The sequence below is a fragment of the Lynx canadensis genome, chromosome A3 (genome assembly GCF_007474595.2).
Source record: "Lynx canadensis isolate LIC74 chromosome A3, mLynCan4.pri.v2, whole genome shotgun sequence".
Classification (NCBI taxonomy): Eukaryota; Metazoa; Chordata; class Mammalia; order Carnivora; family Felidae; genus Lynx; species Lynx canadensis.
The window spans coordinates 133,838,468-133,855,074 of NC_044305.1; positions in this window are offsets into that span (position 1 = coordinate 133,838,468).

The following is a 16,607-nucleotide window of genomic DNA, read 5'->3' on the forward strand; positions in this document are numbered from 1 at the left end:
TTTCTCGCCTCGCCTTGGGTTCCAACGCCCCCATCCGCCGCCAAGCGTTGGTCCAACTGACCCTCTGCCTTAGCCCTGGTAGCTCCCTCTTCTGAGAACTTTCCTGCAGCCTCGCCATCCCGACAGCCTCCACTGATCACCTCCACTGCCGTCCACTCTCAGGCCGTGCTACTCAAAGATGGCTCCGAGGGTGTGGTTTCTCACAGTCAATCATGACACTGGCTTTAGGTTTCTTTTGAAAAGGGCCCCGGGGTGGCCAAGCTTCCTGGTTGGTGTCCCCAGGGCTCCGGGAAGCACCCGCCCCCATCACGTACCTCAGCACTGGGAGTCACAGGGCCAGTAGCTGGAGGCCTGGGATGGCAGCCCTGCCTTCCTGCCTTGCTGTCCAGATGCTCCCTGTCCTGGGCTGCCGGCCCTCCCTAGCGCCTCCCGCCACAACTCTCCTCCTGCTCCCCAGGCCCAAGCCCCCAGGCCTACAAGCACACCCACAGGAAGCAGGGCCTTCTCCATGGCCCACTCTGTGCCTCAGTTTTCCTCCAGAGCAGCACGGCACTGCAGCAGACCCCGCGTGGAAAGAGTGGTTGTTGGCTGGCAGTCAGACGAGTTTAAGAATGACGGCATTTTTTCTTTACAAGAAATAAAGGAAAAGGCTGTCTTGCTAAATCAACAAAGCTGCTTATATTGCTGTGCATTTGGCCAGGCAACTCCTCGTTGACTTGTGATGGGTTTTGGCTCTTCCAAACCCACTTTCCTCTGCAATCAAGACGATTGATCATTGAAATTATTCAGCGCGTCGACGGCCAGGTAGAGGAGCTCACCATCGGCCGGCAGGGTGGGTTGCGGACACGAGGGCAGAAATCACCCCGGGGGTCTCGGATCCCAGCCCTTCCCTTCTGTGGCTGAGTGCTGGGAGGCCTCGGCCTGGGAGAAGGGCTCCCCGTTGATGGTGCCTGGGGCTGGACAAGAGCTCCCGCTGAAGGACTTGGCCCAAGGGGGACGCCTCACTGATGTCCCTTATGAACGATTCTTAGGCGAGATACTGTCTCTGGTGGCCCCTCCTTGGGAAACGTGGAAGGGCTCATGGGGAGAGGGTCCCACTGTAGCATCTGCAAGCGTGGGGGACGTGCCGGGAGGGAAGCAACGTCCACTTCCCTCTGCCACAGTCAGGCTTGCAAACCTGGATGGATACGACCAGGCATTTCCCTCTCAAACAAATAAACGCAACCAAGAAAGAGTGGCTTTGAACTTTATGGGGCATCTTTATGGCATCGCTCATCATGGCGCTGGAGAGGAAATGGCATTCAGAATTTCGTTTGTGGGCAGTATAGAACTTAGGCGTCTGGCTTGGAGTCACACAGGCTCAGCGAGGGAGGTGTAGGCTAGAACTGGTCATCTCCCGACCTCTCCTCCTGGTTTCCCCCGCTCTCAGTGTCCCTGAACCAATGGCCCATCTGGTGGATGTGTTCATATGTGAACGACTTTTAGGCGAACTGGGGGAGACTTGTTCTATATGCTGCTTTGGAGCAGAAAGCTTGACCATCTGTGCGAAATCACAGAGAGGTGACTTCGAGCCCAGCACAGAATCCCATCAGTTAGCACCGCCCCAGAGCTGGGGGAGCCGCCTTGTGGGGTGGTGAGGGGGGCTCCTTTCGCACTGGGGGTCGCCACGGGGGCGGCAGGGCCATCTGCCCGGAGCACTTCGGGGCCAGGGCTCCTGTCGGGGGTGGCAAGCTGGACCCGACCAATGTCGTGTACACCCAGTCTGTCCCAGAGCTGCAGGCCCACCGGTTTTCCCGCTGTCGTCTCTGTGGTTAGGTTATTGAAGCCGACTTCACTCCTGGAGTCAGTTCTGGGTTAAATGGAAGAGAAAGTAAGGGACCTTGCCCTTCAGGGAAAAGTGTCTCTTGTTCACCAGGAAATCTGTCACCTCTGGTCTGTGGCAGCCTGCCTACCTGGTGCTGTCACCTAAAGGTGACGTTGGGCCAGGACGGGCTTCGAGTGGAGGTTTCAGAGCACGAAGCGACCCGAGAGCAGAGGCAGAGCTTCAGAGGGTCACAGGGTTGGTTACCTGCTCACAGCCCAGGGTAGTCTGCTGAGAAGAGCTGACCTGAAACTTTTCTTGGACAACAGGAAGGGATCTTTGCTCAAAGCTGGAGACAGAGGACGGCGCGTGGACGGGGTCCCTGCTGGGAGGCCAAGAGCAGCACTTGCATCTGAGACACTGGGCTCCCGAGGTTACTCAAGTCCAGAGGGTAGGTTTATAATAATAATAATAATAGTAAATTCAGGTTGGGCAATTCCCGCTTGACCGTATATCCTAATCGGGGATTAGTTTAGTGTATGTAAACCTAGTGTTTGTAGACATAGTCTCCATTTTCCTGAAGCCAATGTGATTTTTTTTTTTTATCCCCAAAGCACCAACGGATCTGAAATCTCTGTGTGAACAGTGCCTTGTGTTATTAACTCAAGGAAAGGGCATTCCACTCATTCTCTGCTGAGGTCATCTTAGTGCCTCCCCCCCCCCCCCCCCCAGTGCAAAAGGTGCTTTTATTATAGCACAGGGACAGGACTCTTGGGCAGAAAGAGCCACACTCATCTTAATGCTTTTCTAGTGGCTGTTGGTGGGAAATTCAACAGTACTAGGGGTAAGAGTCTTTGCAACTACTACCTGGGTTTATCTCTCTCTCTCTCTCTATCTCTCTATCTCTATATATCGATATCAATATAGATAGATAGATAGTTGAGATGTAATTCACACACCTTAAAATCCACTCCTTTAAAGCATGTGATACAGTGGTTAATATATTCATAAAATTGTGCAGTCTTCATTACTATCTAATTCCAGAACATTTGCAACATCCTCCGAAGAAAATCTCTTACCTATAAGCAGTCACCCTTCCTCCCCCCACACCCTCCAGGCCCTGGCAACCTAATCTACTTTCAGTCTGTGTGGATTTGCTATACTTCCCATAATAAAATCATATAATATATGGCCTTTTGTGTCTAGTTTCTCTCACTGAGCGTAATATGTTCATGGTCCATCTGTGATGTAGTGTGTCAGTTATTCATTCTTTTTACTGGCAGAGAATATTCCATTTTGTGGACATACCATATTTTATTTGTCCATTCATCAGTCGATGGACATTTGAGTTGCTTCCACTTTTCGACTAGCATGAATCTGCTGCTGTAAACAATCCTGTACAAGTTTTTGGGTGGACCTATGTTTTCAGTTCTCTCAGCTAGAAACCTTGCAGTAGAATTTCTGGGTCACAGGCTAATGAAGTTTAGCTTTTTGAGGAACTGTGAAACTGGTTTCCCAAGTGGACGCACCATTTTAAATCTTCACCGACAATGTCTGAAGGCTCCAATCTCTCCTCCTTCTCCTTCTCATCACTTCCTATTGCCCATCCTTTTGGTTCCAGGATCTAGTTGGTGAAAGGGAGTTTCTCATTGTGGTGTTGATTTACATCTCCCCAATGACTGATGCCATTGAGCAACTTTTCATGTGCTTATTCAACATTTGCATGTCTTCTTTGGAGAAACGCCTATTCAGATCTTTTGCCCATTTTTAAGTTGAGTTACTTTTCCTTCTATTTTTGAGTTGTGAGAGTTATTTGATGTGTTCTGGTGCTATCCCCTTATCAGACCCATGATTTGCAAATATTCACTCCCATTGTGTGGGTTCTTTTTTTCATTTTCTTGTGGATGTCCTTTGTCATACGAGTTTTTAATTCTGTTGAAGTCCAATTGACCTATTTTTTCTTTGCTTGTTTGTGCTTTTGGTGTCACCTGTGAGAAACCATTGCCTAATCCAAGGTTATGAAGATTTATAGCTATGTTGTCTTCTAAAGAGTTTTACAGTCTTAGCTCTTAACTCATAGGTGTTTTTATGCTTAAATTATTATGCTCAGCTCTGGGAACATGATGTCTTCCATTTTCAGATAATTTTTATTGTATGAAAGAAAAAAGTTAAGAAATTAAAATTAAAAATATATATATATTAAACAAATTTTTTTAATGTTTTTATTTATTTTTGAGACAGAGAGAGACAGAGCATGAGCAGGGGAGGGGCAGAGACAGAGGGAGACACAGAATCGGAAGCAGTCTCCAGGCTCTGAGCTGTCAGCACAGAGCCCGACATGGGGCTCGAACTCACGGACTGTGAGATCATGACCTGAGCTGAAGTCGGACGCTTAACCGACTGAGCCACCCAGGCGCCCCTAAAAAAATATATTTGAAAGAAGAGGTATCAGACTGTAAGATCGATTTTTGTAATTCACTTTATTAATCTAGTATATCTGAAACATTTCTCTACATCATAGCTTTGATTTGAGTGTTCTGTGGTTTGGATAGATATGTTTTGTTTTATCCTTTACTAGAGTCTTCTCATCAAAAACATAGAAGTAGTACAGCAATGAATGTATGATAATTTCCTTAGAATAAATTCTCAGAAATAGTTTTTAAAGAGTAAACTCCTATTTCCAGCATCCTAATAAAACAAGTATAACAATGGTTCCCTGATGGAGAACATTCAGGAACAAAATAAAGGACAGTTAGATAGGTTAAAAAAAAAAAAGAAAGAAAGAAAAAAAAATGAACTTAATACTGTGTTCATTTTTGAGAAAGTGCCTCCTTCACCTTGTCTAATATTCACATATTTTCTGTAGGTTACGATGCAATGATACCAAGAAACTTTTCTTTGTTACTACAGTTATCATTTTAATCACTGTGTAATATTTTATTGATTTGATATGACATAATTTATTTTTGATATACAGATGTTGAATATCTAAGTTGCATTCAACTTAAAAAAATTTTTTTTAATGTTTATTTATTTTTGAAAGAGAGAGAGAGACAGAGCATGAGTGTGGGAGGGGTAGAGAGAGAGGGAGACACAGGATCTGAAGCAGGCTCCGGGCTCTGAGCTGTCAGCACAGAGCCTGATGAGGGGCTCAAACTCACGAACTGTGAGATCATGACCTGAGCCGAAGTCAGCCGCCCAACCGACTGAGCAACCCAGGCGCCTGCATTCAACTTTTAATAAATAGAAAACACCACAGTGAAACATATTTGATATCTGTGTGCACAGAATTTTTGTTCTTCTGATTCGTTTCCTTAGGGCAGGTTCCCAGCAGATTGATTTCAGGGTCAAAGGGTTAGAACATTTGGAGGGCCTAAATATGGTTCTGTTGCTTCTGGAAAGGGTTATAACAATTTTTACTGCCTTCAGGAGTTTATGAGAATCCAGTCACCAGGCAAGCACACCTCCACTCTGACAAATGTTTTAAAATGTTTCAGCAAAGAGTCCAGGTGAATGATTCTTGAGCTAGGGGAGGGCAAAATTACCTTCTATTTTATTGCTATTTTCAATTTTAAAATTTAAATTGAAGAATGATTCTTTGTGGACTGCGTATTTCACATGCCTCCCTTTCTTGTTTGCAGAGAATGAAGTTTCAAAAATTATCTTTAATAAAACAGAATATATGAGGCTATGCTCTATTAGTAGGATTGATGTTCACGGTCTCTGAACTGTGAAATGTTGAAAGTGCACAGAGAGATATCACATAGTTTCTAAGTGAAAAAAAAAGCCTGTTTTTTTTTTTTTTCATGCAGTGTTCTTCCAGAGACGAAGATTCTCCCCATTTTATTGTTTTGTAACCAGCCCACGCCCTCCCATCCCCCACGATGGCTATAGATGGCTCACCATCACTGCCAACGTGGATCTTTGGGGATTTCTGAGTGTGACGAGTGTGAAAATCATTTCGCAGTTATTGTAAATTCCCTCAGCTGCCTGGGTCCTCCTCACCCGAGGGAGGTGGATTCACCCACTGTGTGATGTGCCCACCTCGGCCACCGGGAGGGCCGGGGACTCAACACCCGAGCCCTTTAATGAGAATCCGCTGCTGTCCTGAGAGCACTTGGTGCCTCGACTGTTCTGTCAGTCGTTTATAACGATATCATTTCCTGGGGGCAGGTTAGCCCAAGAGGGTGTTTGTGCTCTGTCTCTCAGAAGCAGAAAACCTGCTCTTCTGTGGTCGCTGTGGGACCCTCCCACCAAGTCAGGGTGGTTTGGCCACGTCAGCCTGGGGGGTCTGGAGGAGAAGTGGGGGGTGGAGGAGGGGCGCTGCTCCAGGGGGAAGTTGGTGAGAAAGCAAGGGGCTTTCTTGGAAAGTTAATGACAGACAGCCGAGGGCAGCCTTCCCTGTCTGTGGAAGCCTGTGAGGACAACCGGTGCGTGTTTGGTGACCGATGCTTTCTTCGGTTGCTAAGGCAGCCCGGACCCTTTGCCTCTGTTTAGAGGCGTGTGGAGAGGAGGGTCCTGGCCCTAGGAGTTTTGATGCTGAAAAATGGCTTTGGTGGGATCCTGCAGACCTGACTGAGGAAGAAAACTTTTCACCTGGAGACAGAAATGAGCCCTGCCCCCGGGATTGGTCCCCATGAGCATGGCGTCTCCCTGGGAGATAGCGAGTTTCTGGGCTGAGGTGACCCAAGGGCACCTCCAATCTCTCAGCCTGTCTTTCACTTGTGCACCTGTGTCTGTGTGAGTCTAGGCCCTCCCCGTTGCCCTGGGTGGACTTGAACTCTGGCTTCCCCCACGTGGTCTGCCTCGGGGAGATCTCGTGGCCCAGTTCTGGACTCTCTGAACCCGGCCCTCCCCCACCTAGGGGGCGGGAACGTGGGCCTTTCTGGTTCTTCCTCCGGAGTGGGAAAGAGCAGGATGTGTTTTCCTACAAACCAGCTCACGTGTAGGCACGTGATGCCTCCGTGGATCCCCCTTACCCGCGCTGGTGACAGCAGTGGCCAGAAGACTGAGATGGGCTTCCGGGAAGGCTGCCAGGAGGAAGCAGACACAACACTGCCGGGAGAGTTGACTTGTCTCAGACTCACACCCTCATATCTTGCAGATGGCACCATGGCCCTGGCTGTCTCCCCAGTTAGAGACCACTGAAACCCCACACCCTGTGGGTGACCCTGTCCTGGCGTCTGCCCTGTGACACCTCTGCCCACCCCTCCCATTTCTGCTCCCACCCTCCGGGAACCCTCTGGCTTCAGGCCTTCATCATATATCGCATAGGGACTCCCTTCTTAATGAAGGATGCACATTAGCACTTTTCTCGTTAACCGAAAGAAATCACAAGAGCAGGGAGAGTGGTCCCCCCAAGCGCCTTCCCCGGGAACCAAACTCCGCAACTCAGCATCCGGCCTCCAGAGCTCTGAACTGTGTCTGTGAGCATCTGTGATTTATCTTGACTTATTTTGAGCATCTGTTAGCAAGATGTGTGCTAAGGTATGAGAAAAGCCCGAGAGAGGTGATTTTGGGAGTCTGGGAAAGCGCAACAATTTCTCCATATACATTAACGGTAATTGTCTCTTCGCTTCATGCCGGTTTAGCTTATGGAAGTTTTCGCAGGAAGGCTTTACTTTCGATAGCAGGGCAAAGCCGTGTTTCCGTTGTGTTTTATATATTGCACGTTTATCACGCGTAGTGTGTTTACCATGTATTGTATCCTCATGGAATATCGTGTAGCCATGGTATCTCGCATACTGCGTATCGACTGTGCACCGTTCGTTCCTCGGATGCTGACTCATGGCCATGCGACAGGGCTCGCGAGTGGCCTCTGTGTCAGGGCTCGCCAACCCTGTGCGCCCCACGTGTTGGGCTGAGTGGCTGTTTTCCACCCAGCGAAGCCTGTTGCACTCACCTGCCCTGGGTCACGGGTCGGGTTACGTTGTCTCCGCTAGGCCTGAGGGTCCCTGGCCTGGGCCTCCCTGGCAACTTCCTTGCCTGCCTGTCGCTCCTCCTGGTTCTTACGTTCCTTGACGTGTCCGCTGTCTCGCCCCCCAGGCTCAGCAGAGACCTGCCTTTTCTGCCAGGATCAGCCGCAGGTCTTTTCTGGAAACGTGCAGGCAGTTACACAGCACGGGATGGCTCACACAGCGCCTCGGTGGACTTGAGTCCATTCTCTTGACCGTTGTCCCAGGGAAGTCTGGTTGGCGTCTGAGGCGGCCAGACTGAGGGGGCTGAGGTTGGCTGGCTGGAGCAGGGTCACGCAGCTCCGGTGAGGCGGGCTGGGGTCTGACCCATCCTTCCGCCTCCAGAGCCAGGCGATTCCATGGCCCCTGGGATTCACGGAAAGGTCTGCATTAATGCCCCTGATTGTGGAACCAGATTTATCTCCATGACCCTCACTGACCTGCTAATTGTGCTTGGTCTTTATGGGCCACTGGGGACATTCCTCTGAACTTGATTCTCCATGTGGTCTTTATCTCAGTCGATTTTAGCTTTAGCTCTGCTAAAGGGGTCCCGTGGGGGATCCCTCGTGGTCCTGTCCGGTCCTCGATAACCTGCCAACGTGCTGGGGCTCAGGGCTCAAGAAGGGGAGCTTCCTCTCTTGCCCCGTCCTCCTGTGCAGCGGTTCCCCGACTTGGAGATCCACACCTCACCCCTCCACCTGCAGCCTCCCTCCGACACACCACACGCGCGGCGCCTGCAACCTCACTCACTCACGAGCACACATGGCACCCTTCATGCTCACGTGCTTGTTCACAGTCACCACGCACGTGCTCACACCCTCATCGCACAGGCGCTCACACCAAGGGCCAGTCACGGTAAACGCGCTCACGCACAGCCACGTACCACATGACGCACCAGCGCTGGTGCGCCCGTGGTCCACACCTTGACACGCACTCGCTTACCTTTTGGTCACCAATTGGTCCCGGAAGCGCCCCCCCCCTCCCCCGCCCGCCCAGCGTGTTCCAAGGATGCTCTGTAATCCAGGTTCCGGAGGAAGCCCCACTGCCCTCTTCTCCAGGGCCCGTAACTCCCAAGTGCCAGCTGTCTCCAGATAATCAGGTAGTTTTCCCGGTAGACTGATGGATGCGTGCTCAAGGTATCCTTGTCTTTCGGGTGAGGGAGGGAAGCGGGAGAAGGAGGAGAGCTGAAACAGGAAGCAGGACTGCCCGCCACACTTGGGAAATACTCCCGGCAGTGCGTGAGGTTCCCTTGGGCAAAATTACGACCTAAGTCTCCGATTTGGGCATTGCCCCGCCCCTTCCCGACGCCTCCGGTTAGTCTGAGCGTTTAAATTCCTTTTCCTTACCGAGTATTGCAACTTCTGGACACACGACCGCATGCAGTTTGGCGAAGGTGTCAGTGTGTGTGCGTCCCCGAGGGCGTGTGTCTCCGTGCAAGGTGCGTGTGTCCGTGTGCGTGTTTGGCCTTGTGCCGGAACTATTTGGGAAAAAAAGGAAAGGATTCTAGGGCGCCTGATGAAAAAGTTCCCGGTGTGAACTCTCGGGAATACTTCGGAGCTGTGGAGTCGTGGTGTGAAAGGTTGACCCCTTTCTCCAGGCTCGCGCTTCACCCTTCTGACTTGGTCTGTGACGATCTGGAATGGGCCATGGGGCCTAGGATGTGGTGGGGGCCCACTGTCTTCTCCTGTCCCCTCCCCCCCTGGCTTGGAGGAGTCTGGGGGCTGCAGTGGGGGCTCCTGTGGAGCTAGGGGGTGTGGCATGCTGAGGACTGGGCCCAGAGAGGAGACGAAGGGCCAGTCCCCAGGGATGAGGCTGAAAAGTGTGTCTGGAAGCGAGGCGCGGAGCCAGGCATCTGGGCTGCAGGCCCCTGCGCAGGACCAGTGGAGCAGCGGGGAGCACACGGGTGGGCTCTGTGCAGCCCGAGGGGGGAGCAGGGAGGAGCATGAGTGGGGAAGTGGGTGTCAGCAGCATCCACATGGCCAGATTGCCGTCTGCACCACAGCGGGCGGGGTGGGGGGGAACCCCTCGCAGGGAAATTCCAGCCCAGAAAGCAGGCGCAGAGAGAGGCTGCAGGAGGTGAGAGCCGGGCGCTCCCAATCCGGGGTATGTGCTCACTACGCTTTGCTAGAGAAAAGAATATTTGGAAACCACTTGTCCTGGGAAGGATGAGAATTAGCTTCTAGCACTTTCGAATTGGCTTGCTGGCCGAATGACTCATCGGAACAGATATGGGTGAGGAGAGAAGGGACACGTGCAAGGGGAAAATTTCTGACGTGGAGGGGGTGAGCTTTTCGCTCATAGGACCGTGCTCAGCAGCTTAAGTTTGTAATCAGGTGGGAGGACGTTGGGCATAGAGTCGCTGAAGGCAGAGTGCGGACCACGTTGTAAGGGACCCTGGTTCTGGATCTCGTGGTTCTGGATCGGGATTTGGAGTGTGACAAGCGGGCACAGCAGGGATCCTTTCTCAGGCCCTGGGGCCGTCTAGTGACAGCTGGTGACTCCATGACTCACATCCTTTCTGCTTTCTGCTCATTTGCATGTTAGTACCCGCGTGTCTTTCCAAGGAAAACACATTTGTTATGAAGACAAAAAACAAACTACCTGTTATTTACTATTTAGCATTTTTTTTGGTATGTGAAATCTCAACGTGCATCTAGAAGAGAGTCATTCGAATAAAGAGAAACGTTAATTTTTATGAAGGCATGGGCTGGAGGGCAATTTTAGTCTTGGGTTCTTATTTTATTCTTTATTTTATGGGTTTTTTTTTTTCAATAAAATAACAGCAGGAAAAATAAAAATTTGTTTTTTTTTTTTAACGTTTATTTATTTTTGGGACAGAGAGAGACAGAGCATGAACGGGGGAGGGGCAGAGAGAGAGGGAGACACAGAATCGGAAGCAGGCAGCCCAGAGCCCGACGCGGGGCTCGAACTCACGGACCGCGAGATCGTGACCTGGCTGAAGTCGGACGCTTAACCGACTGCGCCACCCAGGCGCCCCTAAAAATTTGTTTTTATGGTGTATTTTTTCAAGGGTTTTCACCGGATGGAGAAACAGGCTTCATTGTTTCCAGCTAGGCAGAAAGGAAGAAGCCCACATTGTAGCTTGGGCTAAATGACATCTTTTGAAAGTTTAAAAGGGGCAAAAGCCATTGCCAAATGTCCTCCTGGTTTTGGTGGGTAGATGCACTTTCGGCCCGTCTACAGCCCTTGGTTCCAGGCCAGCGGCTTCCTGCGGGGAAGAGCAGTCTTAGCAGCGAATGAACGTGGCTTCCCAGCCAAGACGACGCTTCTGGGCTCCTGGCAGCTGAGGCGTTCTCTCGCGAGGAAAATGAAGTTAAAGGCGTTTCCGGGGAGAGCTGGGGGGCTCTCTGCCCCGCTGCAGGGGAGGCGCTGGCCCACTTAGAACCCCACTCCATTCGGCCTTCTCCACGCTCCTGGCTAGGGATCCAGCCCACCTGGGCGCCACCCAGCAAGTGAAGCTACTAGACGTGTCTCCTCAGAGCGGGCAGGAAACAGAGGCCTGGACACATTCCGTGGATGGCCCGGACCCGCTCTTAAAGTTATAGCCACATTGTTATTTATGGAACAGGAAAGGGAAATACATCACGTCTTCCAAATACGTGGCCATGGACGTTTTTGGTCAAGTGTGCCGTGACCTGGGGCAAAGCTTTACCTGGGGTGGGGCGGGAGGGCAGGTGGAGGTAGGCAGCGAGGAGGAGAAGGAGAAATAAATTGAGACTGTTTCATCACACAGGTCAGCTGACACTTGAACCCCTCTTGTCACCTTGCAGAGATCTCCCCTTTCTCAAGGTGGTGCCGAAATCGGGATTTACCATGGGCTATAACCAGTGCTTGAATCAGTAGGAGCAAGCTTCTCTTTTACTGAGGCATGGACGTGTGTGGGGGACAGCCCTTATAAGGACTTTTAATCCACTCTTCTAATGAGGGCAGCCACAGAATGCTCCAAAAGGAGATGAAAAATATGGAGGCAAGAGATAATTATTTATTAGTTTGCTGGAACTGCCATAAAACTGAATACCAGACTGGGTAGCTTAAACAACAGGAATTTACGGTCTCCCATTTCTGGAGGCTGGAAGTTCAAGATCAAGGGGTTGGTTTCTCCTGAGCCTCTCTCCTTGCCTTGTAGGTGGCCACCTTCTCTCTGCCTTCTGTTCCATCTTGGGATGAATTCTCAATGTGGGACGAGTCTGCATGCACCATGGGCCCTGCAGCGGCCTGGAATTCCCCCCCTCTGGCCTTCTAGGTTCTTCACAGATATGATCTTATGCATCTTTGGAGAGACTCTCGTAGAATTATTGCTTTTTTCTCTTTCAGCAGAGTCTGGGTGATGGGCCATCAGCCAAGGATGGATTTTTACTGGGCCTTCGGAACCCTGTGCTGATTTTGGCCACCTGCACAAGGTGAGAAGGGACCAGGTGCTATTTAGAAGACTGTGGATGGGAAGCCGAGTGGCTCCCCAAGGCTGAAGTTAGCAGCAGAGCCCAGAACAGACTCAGGTCTCTTATCGCAGCCCCAGAGTCTAGCATACCCGTCCCTTCTGAGAACCATCAATCCCACCTTGCTGACACCTGATAAGCAGGGAAGCCACTCAGGCATGTGAATGAGGGGAGGCTGTCGCTCAGGATTCAGCCAAGAGCCCTCTTCTCGAAGCTCTGTTCCTGTTACATTCTGCTCCCCACCTGCCCCCTCCCGTGGACTCTTGGCTTCTAATGATAGTCTTTGTATGTGTCTGTCTGTCTGCTAACTGGTTATCTGTCTGACTCAGGGCCTCTGTGCAGTGGGGAAATTTGTGCATTGCAAAACCCGCCCAGCTGGGCGCGACAGCCCTTGTCTCATATATAGTGTCAATCAGACTGTAACCCCCTGAATTCAGGAAAGATTTAGGGTTCAGCTTTCCGTGGGTGATTCCCAGCATGTTGCTGGGCATATAGGAAGCTCTCTGTATGCTTGTTGAATAAATGAATGAATGAATTTCAACATGGAATTTTGGATATGGTAAAAAAAACCCAACGCTTCTTTCTTCTGACAGGTGCAGACATCTCTACGATGTCTTTGACTGCATGACCTTGAATGTTGTCAGGGATGGGGCACCCACTCACCAAGTAACAATTTCCCTACTGGGAAACATGGGCACTAAAAACAATTTGTTATAGCCATTGAACTTTGGCTCCTTCTCTTCTACCCTGTGCTCTTAGCTCAGGGCAGGACTTTGGAGGTCCCTCATGCAGGGGTTCTCAGAAGGGAGAAAGAAAATGCCTTCTGGGTGGGGCCCAGTAGGGTGGAGAAGTCAAAGATCATTTGAGAAGACTAACACGCTGTTATATATTTTGAAATTTGGAAAATGAGAGAAAAACCCTATTATTTTAATGATAACAATTATTAGCAATAAAAGGATGAGAAATTATAAGGGGAGGGACAAGGTGGGGGGAATGAGGTGGTGATCTGTCATGAGGTGGAAACCGATTTCTCAGAGTTCACCTGGTTATGTTGTTTTGAGTTTTGAACCACATGAATATTACCGCCTGGGTGGAGTGGACATTAAAATGTTAAAATGAAAATCAGGACAAACAAAATAAAAGGAGACGAATCTTACTCAGTTGGGATGAGAAGGACATAATGATTCCCTAGCCCATCCCCCACCCAATTGCTTTTGGCTGCCAAAACGGGGTCCCTTTTCGTGAAGGTTACCAGACACTTGGGTGATTAGGCCCCCTCTCTTTGGGGGAAGAACTGGCAACTAGAGAGGTAGTGTTCAGTCCGGTTACCAAACAGTCACCTCCATCTCTCTGCCTTTCGGACGCCCCATGTGCATAGGGATTTCAGATGCATAGGGATTTAGTAGGACGCAGTTTGGCCTGAAAATGTCTGTGAACCCCTCCATTCAATTCCTTATGAGTTATTACCTTGGAGCTGACATCAGGTGTAGGTATTTGCTCCTCAGCTATGGAGAGAAACATTTGAAAACTTACTTCTCAACTTCTCTGCACCTACATTACATGACAAAATGAAAAACCGGTCACTTGGGAATACACGAAAGGATGCTCATCTTTATTGACTCATACTTGCAAATCAGATCAAGATGCCATTTCTTTTCCAATTATATTGGCCAAGATGAGAGCGTTTGGTCGTCTGCAGTATTGACGAGGTCGTGAAATAGGGTTCTCAAACGCTCTCGGTGGTAGTCCCCAGATTTGTGTAAATTGATTTAGATTTCATTTTATTTGGTGGCAATTTTACATTAAATATCAACTTCACAAGTGCATATATTTTGAGTCTTCCTTTTATTTTATTTTTTATTTTGGAAGGAGAGCAAGTGAGCAGGGAAGAGGGGCAGAGGAAGAGAGAGAATCCCAGGCAGACTCCAAGCCTGATACTAGGCTTGATCCTACAACCCTGAGATCATGACCTGAGTCGAAATCAAGAGTCGGACACTCAATGGACTGAGCCACCCAGGCACCCCGAGGCTTCCATTTCTAATTCTAGGGATTTATGCTGCAACTATACTCTGACAACGTGAGCATAGGTAGGTGAGCAAGGTAAGAGCTTGGTAGGTAAATTCTGATACACTATAGAATGGAATATTATACTGCCACTGAAATGAGTAAGACACTTTTTGTGTGGAAAATATGACAAGATATGCTATTTGACGTAAACAAAAACGCAAAAACTAGTGATGATGATATACAACTATTCTTTGCACAGAGATATTTGTACGTGTCTGTGTAGATGAAAAATTTCTGGACGGTTGCATAGAAAACTGTAGACAGTGATTACATCTAGAGAGTGAGGGGCTCTATGAAATGAGCCGGAAACTGTCTTGAGATTATATAACATTTTGGAGTGACCAAATTTGTTCTCTATGGGCACATGAAATTTTTATTTTGACAAGGCAGCCCCTCCTGCCACCAAAAATCTAACCCCTCATAAGCCATTCTGAAAATCAGATTGGATAATTCAATTCTCAATTCAATAAACTTTTATACACACGGATAATGTTCCAGCCACTGGGTAATGTATGTAAAAAAAAACTGCTTCACAAACTGTTAACCACCATAAAAACTGAGAGCAACGATTTATTTTAAATAGTACGGCTAATTAACCAAATATTTATAAGAACCAGCTTCCATTTATAAGAAGGAACCTTCTAGAACATCGAGATTCATTGCAAATAAGCAGCCATTTTATCAAGTGCGGGATTTTAACAATACAGAATCACAGCCTTAAAAAAGCACATACCTAACAGCTCCCTCCAAAGCTGTCCAGAAAGCCAGAAAGCGGTGTGAAGAAATTTTAGGAGCTTGGAGAGGCGATACATGTCACAAGGCCTGTGATGGGCGGGAGGCAAGGGGACAGAGAAGGCTATGTCGCACCCATCTGTGGGTCACAGGGCAGGCATCCTTTCTCAGGGGAGCCATTATACCACCTTCATTCTCTGACTCATCCTTACTGTGACTTCTCAGCTTGTAGAGGTTTAAAGGTGTTGTAAATATTCGTCATTCCATTAAATAACATCTGGTCTGAGCACCCACCACCTCTGACTGCAGTGCTGGGCAGGGGGGTGGGGTTGATTTCCATCTCCCTGGACGCTCCCAGGGCACTGATGGTATCAGGCAAGTCTCTTCAGCTCAGATTTCTTCTGTAGCCAGGTGGCCTGCCAGCTCTGGGCGGGTTTCTTCTTGGATTGTAGGAAATGGGCTATAGCGTGTGTCCTAATGGTCCTACGAGGCCGCGGCCGGTGCGTATTCCAACCTCGTCCCCCAGACCAGCGTGAGTCCACAGATCAATGAGCCGGCCATCCTGGCTCTTCCAGGACTATTCCTAGTAGGTAGAAGAGGATACAATTTCTTAGAGTCCAAAAGATACTACACTGCCCTTTGGGGTTTCACACGGCCGTCCTTTCTCCCCTTTCCCTGCAGGAAGCAGTCAGTGTGCATGGCCCAGCTGCTTCGGGCTTTGGAGGAGGGAAGACAGGCTGTCCTGCAGGCAGGATGGCTACTGAGATCGGTCTCACCAGGCGATGCTCTTCCTGGGGAGACAGGCCTGGAGCCATGTGACTTGGGCTCAAGTCCCAGCTCTGGTGCTTAGCACTACTAACACCCTGGGTGGTCCAGGCAGCCTCTCTGTGCCTTAGTTTCCTGTCTGTGAAAGAGGGATAACAACAGTGAGATCACCCAGTGAGCCAGGACAGGAAGAGCAGAGGGGACTGGACTTTGGTTACAGAGGATAAAGGGAGCACGGAGCCACAGGCACCTTTCTTCTCTCCTTCTAGTCATGCTTTGGGTTGCAAGACTGTTCTGGTTGATCTGTTTTGGAGGCTTTTGACCTGAGGGGCTGTGGGACTCCGTGGGGCTCTGGGAAAGCCAGGGGGGTCAGTGTGGACCCTGAGCAGAGGAGGGTGAGGAGGGCTGCTCAAGGCCAGAAGCTCTACGGGGAGGGGTACGAGGCTCTGAAAGGTGGACCTGGCTTCAAACGGGGCTCTGCCTTTGACTGGCTGGCTCTCCGGGTTCTGGTTTCCAAATCTGTAAAACGTAGATGGCCTTACACCAAGTTGGTTCAAGAACTGGAGACATTAGGCATTTAGTGCAGTGTGCCAAACTGGTATTTATCACGGAGCTGTTGGCTCTGCGACTGGAACTGGGGGAGGCGGGCGGGACTCAGGACGAAAGCCCTGCTTCGGGGAGGGAACCAGAGGGCTTCCCCTGGTTGTACCTGGGCCCTGCAGCACCCAGGCTTGCTGCAAAGCCCTGCCATTGTTCCGTGGCACTCATGGTTGGGGCCTTCTACGGCGGGCTGGCAGCTATGGTGACATTTGTCACTGCTGGAGGACACCT